The sequence below is a fragment of the Oculina patagonica genome, chromosome 3 (genome assembly GCF_052425735.1).
Source record: "Oculina patagonica isolate OP01 chromosome 3, crgOcupat, whole genome shotgun sequence".
Classification (NCBI taxonomy): domain Eukaryota; kingdom Metazoa; phylum Cnidaria; class Anthozoa; order Scleractinia; family Oculinidae; genus Oculina; species Oculina patagonica.
In genome coordinates, this window is record NC_135760.1 from 29,562,771 (window position 1) to 29,584,421 (window position 21,651).

The 21,651-nt window shown below is 38.8% G+C and overlaps 1 pseudogene across 1 annotated transcript; it reads left to right on the forward strand.

Moving 5' to 3' along the window:
- The first annotated feature begins 127 nt into the window (after window positions 1-127).
- On the forward strand, window positions 128-20,462 carry LOC144647440 (uncharacterized; annotated as a pseudogene). Its single transcript, XR_013569590.1, has 16 exons — window positions 128-1,435; window positions 1,642-1,754; window positions 3,002-3,108; window positions 5,733-5,831; window positions 6,103-6,201; window positions 7,425-7,480; window positions 8,558-8,625; window positions 9,466-9,760; window positions 12,110-12,384; window positions 12,741-12,933; window positions 13,378-13,475; window positions 14,000-15,114; window positions 15,592-15,848; window positions 16,711-16,857; window positions 17,565-17,861; window positions 19,376-20,462. The product of XR_013569590.1 is annotated as an uncharacterized LOC144647440 (transcript).
- Window positions 20,463-21,651: the final 1,189 nt, after the last annotated feature.

Sequence of the window (21,651 nt, forward strand, 5' to 3'; positions counted from 1 at the left end):
TTTAAAATCCTATTTTCAAGAAGGCGCGCGCCAAGACAAGGCTGCGCGCGTGCTATTGCATGTGCCCGGAGGGAGTCTCCCATATCAAAGAGTCGGGGATATTCGAATGAAAATTGCAATTAAACCAATCGAGGAGACTAATCTGGGCGTGGCTCAACCTTTTGTGCCCCTAAAAGACACATTTTTTTTCTTCACGTTGTGCGCACGATAGTAAAAAAATATCCCATGAGAATTTTAAAAAGACAAAGCCATGTTGTTGCTGGAAATAGTCTTTCATTTTATTTGCGCAAAACGAAAGATTTCCGCAAAGCGATTCACTTCGAAAGCTTACACGACTCCTACGTTCACGACATCTGTACATTTGCCGTTTGCTATAGTCTTCCGAATTATTTTACTTAATTATTACTTGTTTTTGAAAGCCGACACTACGTGTTGTACTTCTAGCAGGCGTTTGACATGTTTGAAGATGAATAGAACAGCAAGTTTGTGGCTTTCGGTTTGCTTGTTTCATGTTTGTAGATTTTGGCACCTCTGAAGCTTGTTTTGTGTTTTGCTCCTGCAGTTTGTTTTTGCTCATTTCTGTTTGAAAGATATGTTTGAAGCTCTCAAAATTTTTGCTTTGGAAGGACAAGGTCTGAAACTTTGCGTGGGTTACTGATTACTTGCATTTAAAATTTGTGACGGCGTGCCCGGCTATTTACTTCATTCTGTTGCAAGATGCGTTATATCTTATTACGGATGGCATATTTATTTCGAGAAAGGTACAGGTTTTGTTCTAGAGAGATTTCTGTGCCGTGTAACACGTAAAGCTTCTGTTTCCTGCATTTCCCGTGTTCGTAGGAAAGAAACGCGTGACGAGCCCAAAGAACGTCTGCGTAGAACGCTACCCCTATGAAATAACTTCTCAGGTGGACGAGGTATTGTTGTCATGTATCAACAGTCTGCCCAACGGTCTATTCCGAAACCTCAAAAATTAACTCTTCTTGTGAATACGCCGTTTCACAAACGTATGGATTAACGAATTTTTCGCAAAGCTTGAAAATTTGTTTCAAGAATATATTTAACTTACAAAATACAGTTGAGGTAATAAAAAGCAACCTTACTTAATTAATCAAGATGTTGACTTTCACTGGTTTCTGCCACTTCGCTCCTTTACCGCGAAGACTCGCTCGTCACGCCCGCGCGCGGAGTCGCGCACTTAGCAGCAGCAACTTTGCAGGCAAAGCGACGGCGCATAAAGCAGTCAGCGGTTCAACTTATGAGAGTTGTTTTCAAGATGGCGGCTATGGCGACAGCTTCGGGAACTAACTTTTTAAAAAATTTTTGCCATTTGAAGTCAGAATTTGTCTTGTAACTGTTGAAATGATGAAAAATATCCCGTTTTTCGTTGCATTAGCATTTGTGTCGCAGTATTTCTTATGTCCGGCTGATGGAGGTAAGTCGAGTTATTTTCTTCCTTCCTGTCCTATCTCGTTTTCCGTTCGATTTTGGTATTTTTGGTTCTTAACTTCTTGGAACAGAAAAGAAAACTAAGGAAGTTAACATTTAATATAGCGTTAAGTAAAATTTAGCAAATTTAAATTACGTGTGTTCAAATCACAAAAGCCAATAACCCTTTTTGTTTTATTCTTGCAACTCTAGTGGAAGTCAATATCAACTTTGCAGATTTCAAGGGAGGTATACTAACTGTTACAAAAAATCAGGAGCAAGGACAGATACAAGTTAATCTAACAGAAGCAGTGAGCTCTGCACCAGTAAGATTAACAGTTTTTCTAAACATACTGTGCAATGTCTTCATAACACTTGTTTTATCCTGCACACAATCAGGACTAAACTTAAAGTGTATTTTTATTTTTCTGTGAGGCCATCCCAATAAAATGTTTCGTTTCCCATCGCCCCATCTCTTGTGATGGTGGGTCGGTCGGTGGGGCAAAAAAAAAAAAGAATGAACACTTGAAGGGTTTGGGTTCAAGAGAAGGCTGGGCTGCTATGTAAGAACGCCTGATTACAAAGTCAAGTCGAAAACGTGGACTTTTCATTCGTTATTCCTTATCAGATGTCTAAATAGTCTTTAATAACGTAGTATCAATGTTAATTAAAGACAAAGACATCACATTATACCAACTGTTGTTAATAAAACAAGATCGTGTGCATGTAAATTAAAGTACTTGCCTCTTTCACCAGTGAATCTGGATTTTTCTTTTTTACTTTTCAAAAAAAACGGGTCGGTCGGGCCATGGGAAACGAAACATTTTATTGGGATGGCCTGAGCAGTGTGTTGGATATGTGCCCGGTTGGGGGGGGGGGGGGGGGGGGTAACCCTGAACCTGTTTAGGACAATAAAAACTTACAATACCTACCCTGTGTAAGACAACACCACCTATTTTAAGACCCTACTTAGGACAAAGGACAACAACGACAATCATTAACACTTTATTGTGATTGCGCCCTGTACGCAATGTGCGAAGCATTGAAATGTGAACACCGATCCCACCTAATAAGTGAAAACAATGTAAATACTCGACGACAGTCTTGCCGCCATACCCTGTCTAGGACAGGTACAACCCCTGTTTAGGACAGAGGAGCTTGGAATTACCTATACTCTATCTATCGGCACATCCCCGTATAGGCCATATAGGGGAGTGCCCGCCCCCTGGGATAGGTGATGGTTGATAGGCAATGAGGTGCACAGTACCTTGAGTGTCTTTCCTGAGAAGACAACACAGTGACCCTATGCACAGCTTTTTGAACTCAGATCTCTTGGTCTGGTGCCCAATGTGTTAGCCATTAGATCATCAAACCTCACATTGTAAGATATAGTTCATCCTTGGATTACTATCCTATTTAGCAGTATGTGTGTATGTTTTTGTTTCTACTCAGATGAAAGTGGCTTTAAATAGACATATTATCAAGTTTTACTTTGTATGATGAAACTTAGCCAGGAATGTACATAATTTATCTTAATTGCCTGCCCATTATTTTATAACAAATCTGTTTTTAGGTCACAGTTGTTTGCAGTGCTTTGGAGGCTGGCCCTGGCTTGACAAGTGTAGAGTTTAGAAATTCCTCAGCTCCTGTTGGTGCAACACAGGTGGATGTCATCTTCAGGTATATAACTTTTTTTAAATTTTAATACAAACATTATTTAAAATAAAAAAAATAAAAAATAAAATCATATAACTACTGCAGATCATAGCCACAGTCATAGTCACTTTCACGCAAAACATGCTAAGAAGTAATGCTGAATAGACGGAAGTTATACTATTTACATCCCGGTTCACCAAGACACCCAACATCGAGAAGCTCTCATTTGACAATACCGTTATTGAACTAACTGAGAGAGTTCGTGATCTTGGTGTTAGATAAAATCTATCACTAACGTATCACATAAATGAGACATGTAAGAAAGCAACAAACTCCATCAGGTCCATAGGACGCATTCGCAAATACCTCACCAAGGAAAATCTCAAGCTGTTAGTTAATGCACTGGTAATATCGCGCCTGGACTACTGTAATAGTATCCTTTATGGTCTGCCAAAACAGGAACTGGATAAACTTCAAAGAATTTAAAACACTGCCGCACGTCTTATCACTGAAACTAAACACTACGATCACATTAAACCTGCCCTTTGAGAACTACACTGGCTACCTGTTGAATCACGTGTTATATTTAAACTTCTACTCATCACTTTTAAAATTATTCATGGACTCTGCCCGGCCTACTTGTCGCCCCTCCTACAACAATATCGCCCGCAACGGAACTTACGCTCATCTTCTAAAACTACTTTTTACTGTCCCTACTGTGAACTCTATGACATACGGTGAACGTGCCTTCTCTTTGAGCTGCACCTATACTATGGAACAGCCTACTGGACTCTCTCAAAAATGCACCATCTCTTTCGACTTTTAAATCTGCACTTAAAACATTTTTGTTTCGGAAATTTTATTGTTGATCTATTTTTATTGGGCTAACCTAGTTTTATGTACCGGTAACCTTAATTTTTTTTTCCCTTTGATTAGTTGTTTCACTTATTTTATTTTTTAGTGTCTTAGAAAAATTATAACATTATATTAGTCTTAGCTAATTTTTTAATAGAGAAATGTAAGCGCATTGAGTTTTTTAAATGCATCCAAAAAACCTTATTATTATTATTATTATTATTATTGATTCAGAGTCCAATACTCCAACTAAACTGAAAAGGATGATGCTAAATATTGAAGAGGCATACTTTCACACTACAATGTATTTTGCAACACAGTGTATTTACTACTTTGTGTGAAATCCACCATCCCCCCCAAAAATGGAAACTGGTAAATACTTAGAGGTTAAACAGAAACCCTGTAATTTGTCCATAAGCAAAGTATGGAGAGTATGTGTGATTGGTAAGTGGCATGTGCAACTAGCAACACCAAAAACAAGCGAAATGCAAATGCAAAGCTAACCATGGTAACCTCCCTGGCATGTGTTTTAACTTACCAGGTAAGGAGATCCCTGGTGAATCCAGAGGTGGGATGAGAGGGGTAAAAGAAGGGCAAAGAACTAGCCAGGGAACCACAAAGGCTAAACTAGCTCTCTTAAAAGTGAATGAACTGCACATATGCTAGAATGCTATCTGCTGACCAACAGCCAAACCCCCAGTTAACTATGATCAGGGATGTAGCTAAGAAATCACTAAGCTGGCTCATTAACAAGCCCAGCTACAGCACGTCCAGAATGCCGCCGCTCGTCTCATCACCTTCTCAAGAAAACACGAACACATTACACCTATTTTGTTAAATCTCCACTGGCTTCCAGTTAATTATTGCATCATCTTTAAAATTCTACTCATCACGTACAAGCCTCTAAACGATCTGGTACCTTCATACGTTCGCGATCTTCTTACCCCTTACACTCCACCTCGTCAGCTACGTTCATCTTCTAAAGACCTTCTTTCTATTCCGTATTTCAATTTGAAAACATATGGTGCAAGATCTTTCTCCATAGCAGCTCCTACACTCTGCCTTCTGACGCCAAGAACAGCTCCTCAGTGTCCCTTTTTAAACATAAACTTTAAACTTTCCTTTTTAAAAAAACATTTTTATAACTTTTTTAGCGACATTTTTTTTATTAGTCTTAAGATTTTAAGCATTTTAGTAACTTTTTTACTATTTTTATATTTATTTTTTTAATAGTGTTTTAAATATTTTTAACGTTACTTCTGTATTTAGCGCTTTTGGACTTTTAGGATATTGGCGCTATACAAATTTTTTTATTATTATTATTTATTATTATTATTGTTTTCATGTGAAACTTTAGCCGGACTTAAGTTCTCTTTCAGCTGGTGAAATTAGTCGGCAGCTGGCCCTTAGCGACATCCCTGTATGATTATAAATAAGCTAAGCATACATTTACACAATGTTGTTAGTATAGGGACAAATTTCACAAACACTATGGCTTTTCTGTCTGCCTGAAGGGTGTGTTGGGTTTTCCAAGCTTAAGGTCAATATTGTTAAATGTACAGAAGTACATTATGGACCAATCAATATCACAAATTAAAATTGAAAAAATGGACCATGACTATAAACAATCTTAATTATTTAATAGTGCCTGTTCAAACAAGTGTTGCTCTTCACAGGATCACAAATGAGATAAACACATTTGCCAATTTCTTACAATGTGGGTGTTTCTAAGTAGTTATCAGTGATTTGGTGTCATCCGTTTACATCTATCTTGTATGTTCATCTTTTGGCAGGATCATCTCAGCTGGTAGGGCTGTTACAATCCAGTGTTCAGGCCAGAGTGATGGCAACAACAAACAGTTCACATTTTCTGGATCAAAGGGAAACATTGGGTAATATTTAGATTTGTTTTTACTTCAATTGAGAATTGAATTTTTGAGCTAAGTACTGATAAACTATATGGTGGCTTGCAAGTCGAAAAGCCTTTGATTTGTTTTTAGTTCCAGTATTGGTTTATACATTTTTTTTTTTGAAATAAATCAGCATAATTTGTTGATTTTGACAGAAATCAGTAATATTTGCAATCAAGGTTGTTATCCACAGTAGCATACCATAATTCTCACACATTACTCCATTGTTTGATTGATCATACTTGCATTTTAGGTCATTGCATGTAACTAAAGCACCAACTCTTCATGTATGCCCAGATGTTGTTTTGCTTCACAAGTATCTTCCCAAATCAACTTTTCAAGTACAATTCAGGTGAAGATAGCAATACACTTTGTAGTTATAAATGTTAAAGTACATGAGGCTACCATAGTTTCACGAAGTTTTATTTGACACTTGCGTTTTAGCTATATTTAGTTCTAAATATTTTGACACCCTCCAAGTTAAGACAATTTTAGTCGCCATGGCGACTAAAATTTTGGAGCTGGCAACTAAATTGGAACCAAAGTCACCAGACTGGTGACCAAAATAATTGAGAAGAAGGATTGAAAGCGTGAGCTTAATTTAGTGACTAAATTTTTTACTGGCAACCAACTTGAGCAGTTGGTGGCCAAATGGCCACTAACGAAAAAATAAACTTGGAGGGTTGTAGAATGTTATTTGTCTTAGGTAAATAAATAGCGCAGTTTCATACTCTGGAAGTCTGATGTTCCTCTGCATTATTTTCTAGCAGGGACTAAAAGAGAGTGAAACCTTTGCATGAAACTGCTTGATTTCCCATTAAGATCACACTTTTCCCATGCCATGACGAAGAATAATGATGTAATTCATTTTGGACTGTCAAAATGTTAGCAACATTGTCTGTGGATGATAGAATGAGCAGCATAGAAGATATAGCAGAAGTTTATCTGTCATTTGCTTGCTGCGTTAAGATTCCTAGGTATCTCCCAGAATCATTATGGGGAAAAAATTTGTGTCAAATTGTGTGCCACTGACTGGGGTTTGGTCTAGTCTGTGATGTAGTTTTTTTTATTAGCCTTTGAAATGGCCTGGTTATCCTGTGTTGATTTCTGTAAGAATAAATTATGAACTATACCAAACAAAAGTAAGCACTTAACCAAACAAAATAATGCAACAAAAAGCTGTTTAGAATTTTGTTGTTGGTTTAAATCAGTTGTTATTAAAATTGATTTAACTTAATGGGTATATAAATTGAAGAAATGATCCTCGCAGTGAATTGCAATAACAGAAATTGCAAGGAAAGAAATCAGAAAAAATTCTGGCCTCAACGGGATTTGAACCCGTGACCTCTGCGATCCTGGTGCGATGCTCTACCAACTGAGCTATTGAAGCTACACATTAGTAGGAAGGTTTGGTTTGAAAAATCAATCATTCAATTCATTGATGTTAACCTTATTTAATCGTCATAGAGTAACAGTCTACATCCAAATCTTGTGGACACCACACTGTCATCACGTTTTTTTTTTACCAAAATATAATTTATAATTTTAAAAAATTCAATTTTGTTTGATCCACAGTGAGAGGATAAAAGATTTGCCTGTTGTTATTAAATGCTCTACTGTTGAGTCAGTTGGTTAGTAGACTTAGCAAAATGCGAATGCACTATTGTTTTTTTTTTGCAAAGTACTTTTATTCACATTTTAATAATAATAATAATAATAATAATAATAATAATAAAACAAATGTTTATATTATTATTTTAACAATTAGCGTGAAACTACTTAACAATAAGACAACTAGTAAGAATAATAGACAACAGAATCAACAATCAAACATCTTACTAATGATAAATTACACTGCCAACATCAATACTTTAACAATAATGCTACTAACAATAGCATAGCTATAAGAATGCTTGCAAAACTTAACATGTACAGAGCGTTGTGTCATTTGGTTAGTGAATGACTATTGCTTTGTAGTTAATTTATTTGTTGCCACATGGGTTTTTTATTTTTTAAGGGCTTTTGAAGTGGCGTGGATGGGAGGATATGGTGGGGTAATTGCATGGCTCACTGAAAGTCATACTATAAGTGCTTTGTTTTGTTATCACATTTAAAGTAAGAACAACAATTAATTAAAACAAGAGCAGTTTTTAATTGAGTGTTGCAAAACCAAAACCAAAGTAATCACTATGACAAACAACAAAGGGTACAGCATGGGAAAATGTGCATAAGCGAGTCACAGTCACGGTTGGTTTTGGTTTTACTTCTGATTGGATGGGAAATAATGGTGCAAGTTTATAAATCAACTGCTGAGCAAAGTAATGCAAAACTAAAGCAAAAAAATTCTTTAGTGTTTTTGTGTTTTTGCTTTATTGTTCTAAACTAGGGCTTTGTTAGTGATCTCAATTTGGTTTCCTTGACTAATTAAAAGTGTCTATATCCTTGAAGACAGAGCTTAAGTGGTTCCTATTCCAGTTGTGAATAGTTAATTTAACAGAGAGGGAGGGAGGGGGGCAGGGGGTGAAAGAAAGTGAACATAGAGAGGGGTGTTGATTATCCAAGGCAGGTTTTGTGGGGTGGATGGAACAATTACTTGAGGTTTTCGATTATCTTAAATAATTATTTCACCAAAGAGGGGAAATTCATTGACAGACGTCTATTATTCAAGGAAATACACTAACAGTATGTGTGATTGTTTGTCTTCATAGGTGATCCATCAGTGTTACAGTTAAACTTCCCAGAAACAAGGGTTGGTGTTGATGCTGTTACAGCTCAGGTATTAAATTTACATGGAGCTCACCTCTTCCTTATTATTTGCCTTTTGGGTGGAGTACCACCCTACCATGAACTGTACAGAGTATTGATTACATTAATAAGTGATGTGATTATCTGGAAACCTTATGAAGTGTTTGTTTAGTGTTCAACTTTGTAACTAACCTTTATTGTCAGCAGTAGTCCCATTGTTACTTTAGAGACACAGGCAAGCAATAGTCAATATTATAATTTATATGTACCGGTATGCAGTTTCATGCATGTACCGGTAGTTAGAATTAGTTGGTATGTAGTTAGTCAGAATACATATGTAGTTCAATCAATGAATCAATCAATCAATCAATCAATCAATCAATCAATCAATCAATCAATCAATCAATCAAACTTTATTTATCGAGGGTGACACATAATAGTTTGTCAACTACCGGTAATAAATTTAGATTTGAGATCCATTAAGAGTGTAAAAGACTGCTTGGTTAGAGCGATAAAAGTGATTCCTGACAAATTTCTCGGCTGCAGAATGCTTTGGGAGGGCTGCTGAAAAAAAAAAAAAAAGAATTCCAGAGAGGTGCAAGTAAACCCATGATAATAATAGTATCCCCCTCCCCCACAAAAATCTCTTTCATCAAATTAGTTATAAAAAAGATAATGATTGAGTTCAACATTGTAAAGGAGCTTGTTAACCCCCTAAAATACCTCCTAACATGGAAATGTGGCCAAATACTATGCCAGTTCATTTACCCAAAGCTATTGCCTTAATCTCCCTATTACTTTTTTCCATGAGTGCCTCCACCCCAGCATAGCAGCCTGTGAACAGTGACCATTATCTCTTTCCTTGTTAAAGGTTCCTTATGAGATAGTGTCTGTTGGTGGTCCTGTGCAAGTGATATGCAGAGCACAGTCCACCAATGTAACAGTGTTTCCAGAGTCCTCCTCATCTACAAAGTTGTCCCCAAGTTCAACTCAAGTCATTTTAACTCAAGTCACAAACAGTGTTAATCAGAGTACTGTGACAGCAGCATCTGTGACGAGTGTGCTGGCAGCCACTACATCTGTCACTAGGAAGAGACGGAAAAGAAGTGTTGGCCTTCTCTCTGCTAACAGGACTGTACTTCAGTATTGGTTCAACAATTCTGCAGGTAATTACACTGTATATTTTAAAATTATCTAGGTAGCTCTACGTACTTACTTGGCTGTGTAAGACGCATTGCATTTTGCGACTCACATACATACTCAGCTACAGGTCACCGAAATCTATTACTATTTAGCGAGGCAAACACTGATACAAGCTTCTGTTAGGGTCTCGCCTTTTTTTCGTGAAATTTGAATGCTGTTTTACTGACAAGGAAAATGTACTGGAATCTTTTGGAAGAAGAACAAATTGCAAAAGCATGAAGAATGTGTTTGCATAAACCCTCAGTTTTTTACCTTTTACAATTTTCATTTGCACGAATTCTGTATGTCGTGAGAGTTAGACAGCACACTTCACTAAACGGAAAATTGGGAAAAACTAAAGCAATGGAAAAACCTGGCAGGCTACTTTAAGGTTTAGGTAGGTTTGGGAGGGCCAAACCAAAACCCTTTTTCTTGAAATCAGTGAAACCAACATTTCGTAGTACAAACAGGTCATAACAAAGTACAAAGTTGAAGGATAATAATGGTTAAGATACTGTGCACAAATAATATGCATTTAATCAATAATATTTAGAATTTGCTTCCAATTGAATTTATTTTGTGTGTGATTTGGCAGCTGAACTTTTTAAGTTCCTACCTCTAATACTGTGTTTTTGTATTGAAACAGTTCTTTCTCTTTGAATGTGCATAATTTTAGTATTGGCGCGTTCTAAATATTTCGGAGAAACGGTTGAAAGATTTAATACAATAGTTGGCACTCATGTTCTGCATCATTTCTTAGCTGCTTTTAAAATGAAGTCTGTTTTTACTGAAAATCTGTCAAAGTGTAATTTGAAGTATCTGAATTGGTCTCTTTTGCGTAATGCTTACTATTAGCGACGAGAGAGAAAAGATATAATTATTGGATTTCAAGTATTTGTCATTTCTGACTTGCAACCAAGAGTTGTGTTTGACTTTAACTTAAATAGTTTAACAATAAGCAAAATATGCACTTTAAATATAAAATACAGGATTATTTACAGATATTTATAAGGATAAAAAGGCAAAATTGTAGGTGCTGGGGGTAGCCAAAAACAGGAGTTTAATGCCCTTAATGATTGGCCAGCAACAAACGAAAATAAATGGTTAATAAACAAAAAAAGAATAAGGCTTGTTTTGTTTACTGGTGTGTTCATAATTTGCCGCTTGGTGCAAGCTGTTTGACAATTTGACCTCTTTTTTGTTTCGATTTGCTCCTTGTTTGAATAAGCTTATTTTGCATGCTAATCGGTCTTGTGTTTGTTCGATAGAGCGAGTTAAAGAATCGAGAGCTTTTGATGGGTAAGGAATTCTTGGCACCAGAAACTTCGTCTGATTAACATGCACAGATTTTAATAATAAGTGCTTGAATTTGAGCGTTCAACTGTGTTCACATCTAAAAACGTTAACACTATGATACTCTACTTGGAGTTGCTGTTTGAGCTTGTTCTTATTCTGAGTTTTAATGAACAATTTTCAGGTAAGATCCGACAAACATTTGCATTATTGTAAGCAAAGCTCAAATCACTTCAAGCTCGACGCTGTAATGGAGCAATACGTTATTTGACTTGATACGGATCTGTTGACCAGTTGACAGCTTATTCCGCCATTTTGAATGGTGTAAAGTTCGATTCCCAAAATATTTTACGTTTATCGATGATAGCAGACTTTTTTTTACCGATAAATTGAATGCATGTTGGTGTGTAATCCACCCCGGGGGGAGTGCTCCTGGCTATGTGCAGTCCCACAGGGTATGTTTTTTTTGAGGCGATTTGGTCTGTATCAGGGTATGGTTTGTGAGGTGATGGTGATAGGGATGGTGTGAGGTGATGGGAGGTGGTGGAGGTGAGGATCAGGGTATGGTGTGAGGTGAGGGTCAGGGTATGGTTTTGTGAGGTGATTTGGTCTGTATCAGGGTATGGTTTGTGCACTCTGGTCAGCAATTAGGTTTAATTTTTAGACAAATAGTTTTATGAAGCCCTTCCTTGTATTTGTTAACACAAACCGAAATAGTTTCTGGGTAGGGTCTGGGCAGAAAAAAGGATATCGAGTTTTGGGTCAGGTCTGAAAAAGGAAAGGAAAATCGCAGATTTTTGTCTGAAATAGCGTAAAGGTTTTAGGAAGCGCGCCGCACACCCCTACCCAAATATTTGGAAATTCCCCCCCTACCCCCATTATTTCTGGGTAATTATTTTTTTAAGCCCACTTTAGACACTTTCGAATTTTATCAAAGTGAAAAAAGGAAAATATTGTATATAAAGTGCGCTGAGGTGGAGTTGAACGGAAACGAATTCAGTAATTTCCCTTTTGCTCAAGTTTTCAAGTCTTACCTACAGGACCTCCTGTGACATTTGCTATGGATGTTTCCCCGTTACGGATTCTCCCGCCAGCGGGTTTCATCCGGGTACCTAGCGGTAGTTTTAGCGCGGTCCTGGTGTTGGATGAACCAGCTGAGAACACTGTGGACATCACATGTTCACTGGATGCTGTACCGAGTGTGGCTCAGTCGCACAATACCTCTGAACTGTGCTTCAATTCTCCAAAAGACAAAGTAACATTCACTAATAGTTCTGTGGAGATAAAGCTCAACAAGAAAGATATTCAGTTCCAGGTAAGGTGTCCTTAGATTAAAAATACAAAACATTTTACGTGCTTACCAGTTAAGTAGACAGTTCCCTTATGAACTATTTTCCACTCCCCACTACCAGAAAGGAGAAAACCTCTATTGTCCAACGTGTACTGTGATTGGTCCATTTAAAATTTATTACTGACCCTCTTTAAATTCTATTGTTTTCTCTCTGCAATACTCAGCTGCCTGCAATATACCTAATTATGCTGTGAGCCTCAGTAATTATCTGTTAAATAGTCTCTTAGCGGAATATGTGTCTTCGCAGGCGCACTCGAGATAACGGTGAAAACAGGTTGCTATTTCGGGCTATCGAATTGAAATTTTGTTTCGCTCTTCAGAAGGACGAGTTATTCACCACTATAACCTTGACACTGAGTGGAAGTCCTGCAGGGCGCACAGAGAGCCTGGTGCGAGTCACGTGTTGCGGTCAGGATACAGGGCTGAGCCTTCGATACGCCAACGAGACAGCGGTGGCGTTCACATGGGTTGAACTTCGGAAGCTGCAAGCTGTAGACTGGGGCAGTATAACAAGTAAGTACATTCCTGTGATACTGCTTCTCGCTTCATGTCATCAGAAACTGCGGTAAGTAAGCTACGACTGGGCTGGCCGTTTTGCTCGTCCTACTTACGCAGCACTCATATATTTGCGAGGCTTGAGAAAAAGCGTGCTTCGGGGAACACTGCTCGCTAACCATAATTTACTGTAATAAAGCACAGTCTGTCATCAGTCATCAGTCATCTGTCATCAGTCTGTCATCAGTCTGTTAAGCACTCCCTCCTCCCTTCTATACACCTTTCTTCTCTTTCCCTCCCCCCTTCCGTTTCCAGGAGAGATCACTACAATGCTGGTTTGCCGCGTGGACACAGCTGGGTGGAGTATGGTCCACTACAGATGATAAAACAATTCTACCACTCTAACTTAAATACAAATGACAATCATAATTGTTACTTATTCGTCGAAACATGTATTTATAGGTGGCGAGAGAAAGACCACGCTTGTCTCCGATATAGACTTGACTTGTCCTTGTAATTTGAAGGAAAATTCCTGTGATGCAGGCTGCTGTTGTGACCAGGTATTACTTTTTAAAAGAGACTTACTATATGTCATTTTGCATTGTGCAGGAGACCCAGATACAGTAATAGTTTACTTCTGTAGAAAAACGCTTAAGAGCTTACAAGAAACCTTTTTAAGATGTTCCATGGGTTAAAACCGGTTTTGTACTTAATTGGAAGTGTTACTATTCGGTTGTATAAAATAGCGTGCTAAATACTAAAGATTTTTAGTTTCAGTTGCCTAAGAACATTATATGATAAACAAAATCATACAGATTCGTTGTACCTGAGCTTTTACAGATCGCTCCTATCCAGTAATTTGAAACCACTTTTATATTGTGTCGCTATACCTTAAAGTGGCCTTTAAGGAAAGAAAACGTCGAGATATCGTGGCTTAGCCGCCTTTAAATGTTGTAACGATCGTTTGAGATATAGAGAATATTATTCCTTCCATCTGGGTGCATTATTCAATTAACTGACCTGAATAGAAACTCATGTTTTGGTTTTGCGGTATTATTATTTATATTTTTATGTTCTTTTTCAGGATTGTAATGATTTTGAAAACAAGAGCTCAACATGTATCCCAGGATTCTTTGGAGGCGCCACGTCAGAGAAGCCTTTTGAGTTTAGCTGCCAAGCCTCATGGCCTGACTCTAGAGACTGGCAACCATTCCTTTGCGTTACCATTAACAACAGCCCAGTGATTGGCTACTTTTACAACGTCACATCTCCTCCTCTAGCGCAGGACGCTACTTCCTTCAATACGCTAGCAGAGAAGAAAAAGAGGGAAGTTTTTACGTTTTTGGAAAGTGAGGAAAGGCGATCGAGCATTTCAGATGGTTTGTACACTGCAGGCACAGCAATCAAAACTGCTGCTAATACTGAAGATGTCAATTATGCGAGAGCCACACTGGGCATTCTTAATCTGCCACAGTCTGTCTTCAACGGCTTGTGTTTGCAGAACGCAGCCGTAAGGTTTCTAAAGGAGGTCTCTTCTCGCTGTGTCCTGGAGCTGGAAGAGTCTCGTATGTAGCTCACAATCATCTTGGAGTGCATTGAATTATTTAATGCCTAATAAGCTCAGTCGACCTGCATGTCCATTGCCCCCGGCTGTACTGGCCGAGGGAAGACTGAATGACACTGTTGGGGGAATACCCGTGATATCGACCACTGAGGTACAGTATTTCTGTGCTGATATTTCAGCGTATGTTTCCAAGACAAGTCAACAATCACAAGACTCCGCTAGCAGTTCATCATTATTTGAAAGCAACACACAGGAAAGTAAAACTCCCGCAAGGTGTGGATTTGATGATGGTGAAACTTTACCACCGGCTCCGATTTTTAACAAAACAACAAGAATTTGCTCCAATGTTGTGGTCAAAGTCGAATATGAGTTTAAATGGCGCGAAAGACAAATTGACGCCGTCCAGGTGAGAGTTACACTTGGGGACGTCGAAATTCCATGCAGTCAAAGCTAAGTCTGGCCTTGCGACGTCTAATAACTTCATTAACACTGTCAGCCAAAGTTTTTCCGTTAAGTTTCTTCATTCGCCGCTCAACTCCTCGAGTGACAGCCAGACTCCATTTCAACGCTCAGGGAACCCAGGCTACGTGCTCGGTCGTCCAGTGTTGGGACGCCTGTTGAACGATTCAGGACAAGTAAGTTGTTACATACGAGTTATATTTGGAGGATCGAAGTTTTGAGAATTGGAGAGATCGGGGATTATTCTGAAAGGGGTTTAACGTTAACAATTCCAGCAAGTCGATCGTAGATCCAAGGGCTTACCGAAAAAAGAAACTAACAATAAAACAAGTGATTAATGCACAAACTTTTCTTACAATAATAAGCATATGTAAAAACTGGGTTGACAAGATCATGGGAAACCATGAAATTTGAAAATATTCCCCAGGCCAAGAGAGGTATCTTTAATATCCCTTGAGCGGGGAAAGAGAGCTCACAGCTCACTCAAGCTTACAGAAGAACATAAACATTTTATGTGCATTTCCGACTAAAAATAATGAATTCTACACCAAATATAATGTATTATTAAATATTAGATGACAAGAAGGAATTACTGGGCTTATTGTATTTCTCTCTTAAGAAATAGTTGCACCATTTTTTTAAATCTTTTTAAGGTCACTACTGGGAAAATCCAACTCTGGTCACCAGGCTCCGACAGCCTGTGCGCGGGCTCTAGTCTCACCCCAGTCCTCTATGGAGAAGATGCATTTTCAGGCTGTTTGCTAAGGTTATCATTAGATGACATAAGCAACTGTTCTTTGTTGCGGGAAACGGTATTGGCCAATCAGGCTCGTCTGGTTCAAGCCACGCATGTCGGTCGCAGTGGAAACGCTGACCTAGCTGTGCCTGATGATTGGTTGCCAGTTATAAGGTGAGACTGCGTTTGTTCCTTGTCATGAAACGTAACAGCCCCCAACTTTGGACAAAACTAACTTTTGCTAAAGTATTTGTTTCTCCCTCCTGCCCTTTATCATGACAGCTACCGTAACGATTCAAGTTTGTGCCGGCGGGCTCGCGGCCAAATTAAATTTTGGAAATTCAGAGACTAGGTGCTTATAAAAAATGGAGCGATTAAAAACTTTCCTTTTGACATAAAAACCTAACAGACTCGTAAGGTATATGCCGGTAAAAATTTCCCTCCACGTTTATAAATTTGTGAGAGGTGAGCCCAGACATAACCGTACTCGTACATGTCGGTTGATAGCGTAAGAAGAGCAGTTGCTCTGTTGTAATGTTGATAACTATTGCACGACTAAGGCAGTTAAAATTGCCAATAACTGTAATCAACCAATCAGAGTGCTTTTCTGGCGGTTCAATATTTTCTTTCATTGAGCCCGGTAAAGTTGCTACAGGTTTGTTTGTTTGTCTGTTTGTTTTTCAATTATAAAGTCGTGCAATAGCACGGAACTGAACTTTAAGAATTTCAGAATATCGGCCCTCGATCGTTTCTATACGGTCCTCGCTGCGCTCGATCCGTACTGTCAAGACCTCAAGCTGATGTTCTACCAGTACGGTCCTTGTGCTCGCGGCGTGGTTATTGAATTAAGGGTGCTTGTTTAAAATTCTCAGGATTGTTTCTCGTTGGAAGAAGAGCGCTCAATCAAAACGACGGTTTTTTGAGGCGTCGAAGCCGACGTGTATAAGAAGGGAGTTGCGAAGAAAATTATAATTATATTTTTTAATTTTCCGAACTACTATATCTGAAAAGAGAAAACGGCCGTTATTTTCTTTAGGGAATCGCTAAGCAATACATCAGGCTTGTCTTCAGAAGAAGGGACGTGCTCTGGGATTCCTAGCGGGTTGGTGATTGAGATGCTTGTCACAGAGGCCGGCAAATACAAAGGAGAACCTCAAATGGAAGTGGTGGGAACAAAAATCAGGTAAAGATCACTGTAATTAGTCAAAACAGTGAAATAAAGTAGCAGCTAGTGAAAAGTAATTATAACCCTGCTCCCGGTTGTTCAAAGAGTGGATAATGCCATTCACTGGATAAATCACTATCCAATGGATAACTGTTGACAAAATAAACTACGCTATCCATTGGAAAGTAATTTATCAGTTAGATGGCGTTATAAACCTCTGACGGCATGGACATCTTGCAGGAATTGAGTTATTGCCCTGCACATCCCTACCGTGTAAGAGTGGCTGTTTTTTTTTCCTTCTAGGCTCACCAGAGAATAAATCATAAATGTTATTTTTTTCGTAAATGGTTATGGTGACCTATCTTTCCCCCTCATTTTACGTTTTACGTTTGTATGAAGTCGGAGTATCCGACTTCATACAAATTTACATACAATTTACAATCACGTCTTCCGTAGGATTGGGATAAAAGGAGTGGAAAAACGGGCAAGTGAGTGGGAGTGAGGCCGAAAAGCGAGTGCCCTTCTCTCCCTCTTTCACTCACGTTTTTGAATTCAAGCGCTCGCCTCTAAAAAGGCCCGCACAACAGGCTACGTACCCTCTAGGCAATAAGTTGCATTCTAAATACGACTCTGCTGTTTCCACTTATACTTGAGTCGTTACGAAGGGAACGGAGTTTGATTCAAATACTGACTTGACGTTGTTTATTTACCTTTAATTAATTCAGATACCAGTACACCACTTGGCGGTTTAAGTGTGTCAGCGGTTACGGTGTGAGTTGTGGCAGAAACACAAGCTTTACAGAGGTGGTACCCAGTCCCTCAGCCATCACTCCTACAGCAGCAAGTTCATTCGTCAGTCTTAATATTACAAACTCATCTGTTACACCAGCAAAACAGAACTCCAGTTCTAAGCAGAATGGCACAGAAACCAGGCAGTATGCCTCTCGTTTCCAGTACTTTATGATAAGAAGCTCGGTTGTTTTCATCAAAGTACCTGCCATTAAGCCGGAGCGGGTCAAAAGGTCAGTTTGTGTACATAACAAACACATTTTGATTCTTCATAGTCTTAACACCTACACGTCTCTCTTCACGCGTTCATCTCTTTTCCCGCGCGTTTAACTCTTCCCTTAAGGTGGATTTCCACTGACGCGTAAATATTTACGTACGTAAAACGTGCGTAAAAAAAGATACGTAGGCAAATTTCCACTGTCGCGTAAAAAATAATAAAAAGCGTTTCCTTTTACGCGCGTTGAACGTGCGTAAATGCCCGCCATACTGAATTATCAAGTTGGTGAATAGAGTGCGTGATTGTCGGCAATGGAGAAGTGAAACAATAAGTTTTTCCTGGGAAAAATCATTACATTTTTATGCAAATATCTTGTTGTTTGACTCTTCCAACATGGCGCCGAAAACACTTGTACCAAACGCTAGAAAAAGAAATGCGTGAATATGACCAAGAGGCATTTTATAAATACTTCCGAAAGACACCATAAGTAAAAGAGGATGAAGCGACCTCCCAGATTCCCGGCTAAAAGTCTACGTGACCTGACGCCAGGCGTTTCTTTCACTACTGCGCTTTGGCTGAGCGCAAGATTCAAATGTAAGATCGATGAGAAGTGACATCTGAATGTTTTCCCAAGTAAACGATGGGCGAAAAAAAATGTTTTCCACATGTAAGGTGAGCAAGGGTCTTGCGTACGAGGGGAAAAAAGTTGAACTCGGTTCACTTTTTCAAAACCCAAATCGCTAGCGCGTAAACGTGCGAGTCACGTGCGTAATACCTGGAAAAAAACGTGGCATTGGAAATGGACAACGTAAATCGACGCACGTAACGCGCGCGTAATTTCATTTTACGTACGTTTATAATTTTTACGCGCGTTAACGTGCGTAAACAAAAACGCGACAGTGGAAATCCACCTTTAATCAAGAGATTCGATCTGAATAGACCTTTTTCGTTTGGGCGGGTTGTTTTTCCATTACAGACCACGTGATGTTCTCTAGAGAATTTTCCTTTTATCCACGTGAAATTTATTCATTCATAAACCTGCGACTATTTGAAAATTTGAAAGCAATAATTCTCAAGAGTATCATCACATGGTCTGTAATGAGGTAACAAAACGCCCAAGCGAAAAAGGTCTATTCCGGCGATACTGATGAGAGAACTCTACAGAAAACCGTGTCTAGTGTCTGTGATTAGTTGCTGTTGCACTGTCGTGAATTTTCGCGCGCATGTAACAACCAATCCAAAGCACGATGCGCTTATCAGTAGAGCTACGTCATCAGTTCATCTTCTCTTTAGCGGGGAGGGGAGGGAGAGAATTGAGTGCGCGAAAGAGAAACTTCTGTTTACTCAGACTAACTTCTCCAGGGCCCGGAAGACTCTTCATTCTTTTAAAACGACAAGTATATCAGTGAATCGTAAACGCTTCCGTTGCGAATGATATTGTTATCCATGTTCTGAACACGAAAATAAAACTTGCTTTGACGATTCATATTTGTTGTTACCTGTGACGCTTGTTGTTCCTCTCCCTCGCAGAACGGCGGATCAAACTGGGATATGTTACAAAGATGTCTGCAAGGAAGAACTGTTCTTCCCATTGACTGAAGCGTACCAAGGCGAACCTCGTGAAAAGGCTTTGGCGCTTTCTCTGTTTCTTATATTCTTGGCTCTGGTTACCTTTGCTGTGACAAAACCGTGGGGTTAACAAAATGCTGTTATCTCCATGAGAACAGCTTCAGCATGGAGTCCTGTGTTTGCTGATATCATGGTGGAAAGGGCACCGGGTCAATGAACTCTCAAACACCGTTCCAGCAGGAGTTTACTCTTCAACTTTCACAAGTTGACTGTGACCTGCTGTTTGCGTCAAGGTGGCTCCTAAACATTGCCTGTTTGAGGAAAAGCAGATCCACTGTAGTTTCTTGATTCTTCTTGTTATTGGTGTAAAAGACTCAGGAAAACGGACAAGCTGTTAGAGCAGCAAAACTGCAGAACAGTACTGAGTGACAGTACTTTCGTTCTGTTTGAATGCCGAGGAAAAAACTATCAAGGCAAAGAGTAACAACAAAGGCTGGCCTACATAGATTGCTGATGATCTGAAACCAGTTTACCATTTGACGAAAGGACTTCTTGACTTCGCTTCACTGAAGAGATTGTTAAAAACCCTAGCGAACAATTGTTCATACTTTGACACGCCTCTTCGTTGGTTTTTTCAACTGTTCGTTTCGAGTTTGACAAAAGCTTTTATACCGGGTGAGATGTAAACGTTCTTAGTTCTTAGTGAACTTTGCAGTTGAAACGTTCGTACTAACCCCCAATAAAATTGCACCGTAATCGAACTGAAAGCGTAACACATAGTCAAAGAAAGTTTAAGTTTGGGTTTGCAATTGCCAGGTTAAAGGAAATGAAGGTATATGGTTATTGTAATAAACGAAACTCAAATTTGGACGAAGCTTGGAAGAACAAGAGTACCGCCAAGGAGAGAATGCTCCCCCGGCGGAATCTTACATATGGAATAAAATAAAATAAAAAAACAACAAGAAACAGATCAAGTAACGCAAAATTATTGTAAAGTTATTTAAAAGAAATATTTATTCTACAGAAATAAATCGTTAAGCAATCAAGATTATTTTCTTATAGTCACTGGCCGCACCACCAATGTTTACGCACTTCTGGTAGATAAGGCGAACTATGCTGAGGACATCGTTTACATCTCGCATTTAGAATATTAAAACCAGTAGAGAAAGATTTAAAAGTTCAATGACCGCACAAATTTGAAAGGAACCGGGTTGGAACCGTTCTACAAATACTGTTATACATTTAAAAGTTTTAACATTTACATCCATTTGAGTTGAAGCATCTCTTGCTACCAGGCAGTCAGTCATTTGTGTAACTTGCGATCAGGAGGTCATTGGTTTTTCTCTCCCGCCGCGAAAAAAAAAGCGCCTGATCACAGGTTAGCTTTCCGTAGTACGAGGAGAGTAACTGTGAGAGCTCAATAACACATTTTATTCATTTTACGACTGTAAAGCTTTTGGAATTATGTCATTTGGTGCAAAATGTACGACGAACTTGTCGTTCGTGCCGGAAAAGAACACCCTGGTTGCAGCAACCTCCACCACGGCTTTTTCTCGTCAGTAGAAGAAAGAAGAAAGAAAAGAGGGTCTCATTGAGGTGGTGGCTTTTACGGTTAACGGTTAAAACTTGAAAACTTTGACTTTTTTTTACGGCAAACGGTTAATTTATTTTCATCACGGTTAACAGAAGTTAAAATTAGTTTCCATTGTTTTTAAAAGTTAAAAATTAATTTCCATTATTAAAAAACATATTTTAGTTCTTAGGACCATTTTGGGACGATGAAGTGATCTAGTCTGTTTTATTTTCAAATTACTGACCTTTTTTTTTTTACAGTTAATATATTTTACGGCAAACGGTTAAAATTTTCCAATTTTTACGTCTAACCGCTAAATTTATGGCCGTTTTACGACTAACGGTTAACCCCATTGAGACCCTCTTATGTCCGATTCAAGCAAGAAACTAAATAAATTGCGTGATTTTACTCTATAGCTTGGAGCGTTGCTTTGGTTTTTGAGGCGATTCTTGGAGGACACGAGGCGTTTATTAGAACTACGGGGGCGTCCAATACAAACTTTTAAACACCTTAGGCGGGGGGTTTATTTGAGAGTGAGCGTTTATTAGATCATTTACGGTATCCTTAAAAATTTGCATTACTAAGCGAGACAACGAGCATCCCCGTCCCTTTTTATAGTGGGGAGCTCATCCCCTACCCCCACTCCATAGCATCGAACGGTAGC